This window comes from Scyliorhinus torazame, chromosome 7 (genome assembly GCF_047496885.1).
Source record: "Scyliorhinus torazame isolate Kashiwa2021f chromosome 7, sScyTor2.1, whole genome shotgun sequence".
Classification (NCBI taxonomy): Eukaryota; Metazoa; Chordata; class Chondrichthyes; order Carcharhiniformes; family Scyliorhinidae; genus Scyliorhinus; species Scyliorhinus torazame.
The window spans coordinates 92,878,317-92,881,763 of NC_092713.1; the positions used below are offsets into that span (position 1 = coordinate 92,878,317).

General features: G+C 47.2%; 1 pseudogene; it reads left to right on the forward strand.

Moving 5' to 3' along the window:
* The first annotated feature begins 2,199 nt into the window (after positions 1 to 2,199).
* On the forward strand, positions 2,200 to 3,007 carry LOC140427347 (nucleosome assembly protein 1-like 1 pseudogene; annotated as a pseudogene).
* The last annotated feature ends 440 nt before the right edge of the window (positions 3,008 to 3,447 follow it).

Sequence of the window (3,447 nt, forward strand, 5' to 3'; positions counted from 1 at the left end):
TGGGGGGGGACCCTGCCCCCGACAATGTTGGAGGCGATGATCTCTTTGATCCTGAAGCGGGATAAGGACCCACTGCAATGTGGGTCGTACAGTCCGATCTCGCTCCTCAACGTGGATGCCAAGTTGCTGGCAAAAGTGCTGGCTACGAGGATCGAGGACTGTGTCCCGGGGGTGATTCACGAGGACCAGACGGGATTCGTAAAGGGCAGGCAGCTAAACACCAATGTGCGGAGTCTCCTCAACATGATTATGATGCCATCGGTGGAGGGAGAGGCGGAGATAGTGGCAGCTATGGACGCGGAGAAGGCCTTTGACCGTGTAGAGTGGGAGTATCTCTGGGAAGTGTTGCGGAGGTTTGGGTTCGGGGGAGGGTTTATTAGCTGGGTTAGGCTCCTATATAGAGCCCCGGTGGAGTGTGTGGTTACGAATCGGCGGAGGTCGGAGTATTTTCGGCTGTATCGAGGGACGAGGCAAGGGTGCCCCCTGTCCCCCCTGTTGTTTGCATTAGCAATTGAACCTTTGGCCATGACACTAAGGGAGTCCAGGAAATGGAGGGGGGTGGTCCGAGGGGGAGAGGAGCATCGGGTGTCGCTGTATGCGGACGACCTGTGGCTGTACGTGGCAGATCCAGTGGAGGGGATGGTGGAGGTCATGCGGATCCTAAGGGAGTTTGGGGACTTCTCGGGCTATGAGCTCAATGTAGGGAAAAATGAGCTCTTTGTGGTGCATCCAAGGGATCAGGGAAGAGGGATAGACGACCTACCGTTGAGGAAGGCGGAAAGGACCTTTCGGTACTTGGGGATCCAGGTAGCTAGGAGCTGGGGGGCCCTGCACAAACTTAATTTGACGCAGGTGGTGGAGCAGATGGAGGAGGACTTCAAATGATGGGACATGTTGCCGCTCTCGATGGCGGGCAGAGTACAGTCGATTAAAATGGTGGTCCTCCCGAGGTTTCTTTTTGTATCCCAGTGCCTTCCAATTGTGATGGTCAAGGCCTTTTTTAAGAGGGTAGGCAGGAGCATTATAGGTTTTGTGTGGGCGAATAAGACCCCAAGGGTAAGGAGGGGGTTTCTGGAGCGTAGTAGAGATAGAAGGATCCTGTTAATGTGGAAAGATGCGAAGCCCCCCAGTGTGGAAGCCTGGATAAATGACATGGCAGGGTTTATCAAGTTGGAGAGGATAAAGTTTGCCTTGAGGGGGTCTGTGCAGGGGTTCTCCAGGCAGTGGCAACCGTTCCTAGACTATCTCGCAGAGCGTTAGATGAAGTTTGGTCTGCAGCAGCAGGAACCCGGGGGGACGGGGGGGGGGGACATCTCTTTCGGGGGGGGGGGGGGTTTCCTGGGGGTACTTGAGCAAGAAAACACATAAATGTACAGGAAAGTTGATATGTGCAGGAGGAATCCAATGTACAAAGTTCTGTATTATGTTGATTTGATATGTTTATGTCTTGCTATGCGACTTTTCTTTTCTTTTTGTTACGGGGGGGGGGGGGTTTGTATGGTTGAAAATTGTTGAAAAATTCTTAATAAACATTTTTTTTTTTTTTTTTTTTTTAAACGGCATCAAGGTTTGTCATGCAAGTGAGCACAGATTAGTACGCTCAACCTAAACATTTTTGGCACCAATCTGGAAGAAGACACCAGCGTCATAAGCACTGTCACAGGTGAATAAGAAACGTGGTCTCAGTGCGGGCGGTCATTTTAAGTGGCTGACCGGATCCTCCATTTTATGGCGGTGATGTGGCTATCAACATGGGCCATGACAATGTCCAGCATTTGGGAGGGTCTGTTCCAAGTGTGGCAGAACAAATCACTTTGCCAAGCAATGCTTTTCACGTCTAACAGTGGACCAAACAGGATCAGTCAATGCGATTGATGAGATGTCCATTGAAGACCTGTTTTTTGTTGATCTGATTATGACTAAGGATACGATAAGTCCGAATATGCAGAGTGAAGAAGTCTTACTGACCAGTGGCGGCAAAAGTGATGGTGATACCATCAAAGACAGATGGACAATTCCAGTGATGCTGAATGCCACATTGATCAAATGCAAGCTTGACACAGGAGCGCGGGGCAACCTTCTCAGTTTGTCCGATTTGAATGGGCTGCAGGTTAAACCAAAAGTTGTCAATCAAACAAGACGACTGAAAGACTACAATGGGAATGAGATTGCGATGCTGGGAGCATGTGAGCTCAAAGCATGAATACACAACAGAAATCACATCATACCATTTTCCATTCCAGCTCCATCATAGGAGCAGGTGCTTGTAAGGCCCTGAATCTACTGTACATTCCAGACAGTGCGACGACAGAAGATCATTATGATTGGCAACGAGATATAATGGCGCAGTTATCCGATGAGATAAAAGCAAAAGTTAAAGTGGAGGAAGATAAACCAGAGGAAGAGATGGAGGAGCCAAAGGGAATTCCAGAATTCTGGTTAACAGTCTTCAAAAATGTGGATTCGCTTAGTGACATGATACAGGAGCATGATGAGCCTATCCTAAAGCATTTGCAAGATGTAAACGTAACATTTTCAGATCCAGGACAGCCAATGAGCTTTACTCTGGAGTTTAAGTTTGAGCCAAATGAGTATTTCACAAATGAGGTAGTGATAAAAACATACCAGCTGGAGTCGCAGCCTGACGAGTTAAATGTTTTCTTCTTTGATGAACCAAAAATCACAGGATGCGCATGGTGCCACATCAACTGGAAGAAAGAAGAAAAACGTCACATTGTAAACCATTAAAACAAAGCAGAAGCATAAGGGTCAGGGCACTGGTAGAACAGTAACGGAAACTGTACCAAATGACTCTTTCTTCAGTCCTCCTGAAGTTCCAGAGCATGGAGAGCTGGATGAAGGTTCTGCAGCAAGACTCGCTGCTGACTTTGAAATTGGCCATTTCTTGCATGAGCACATAATTCCATGAGCAATGTCATACTTTACAGGAGAAGCCACTGCAGACTATGATAATTATGATGGCAAAAGTGAAGAATCAGATGATTAGCCAGAAGAGGAAGACTATGAAAGTCTATTTTGTTCATTTGACAGTAGTGACGAGGTGATCACAAGTAGCACCCAATCTGCACAGGACAACGATAAATGTGAAAGCTCTAAGGTGACATGTGCAGAGGCTGAAAGTGAGATTGCAACAACAGATCAATCTGATGAGAGCTAATCAACTACGAGCAGACTGGTTACTGCAGAAATAATCCCCATTTAGAGAGATTGGCTCCACAGACGTAAAATGAATCATCTTTTGCCCACGGAATGATACCTGCAGTGGATTCCCCAATACTAGAGGCCAGTCCATCAAAAGACTTGCAGGAAGGACAGATGGATACATCTTCGTCCAGTTCTCCAACGAAAGACAAAGCATATATCGTCATATCAGATGAGGATGAGCCACTAATTGAGGCTAAAACACAAAGTGAAGAAACAATGTCT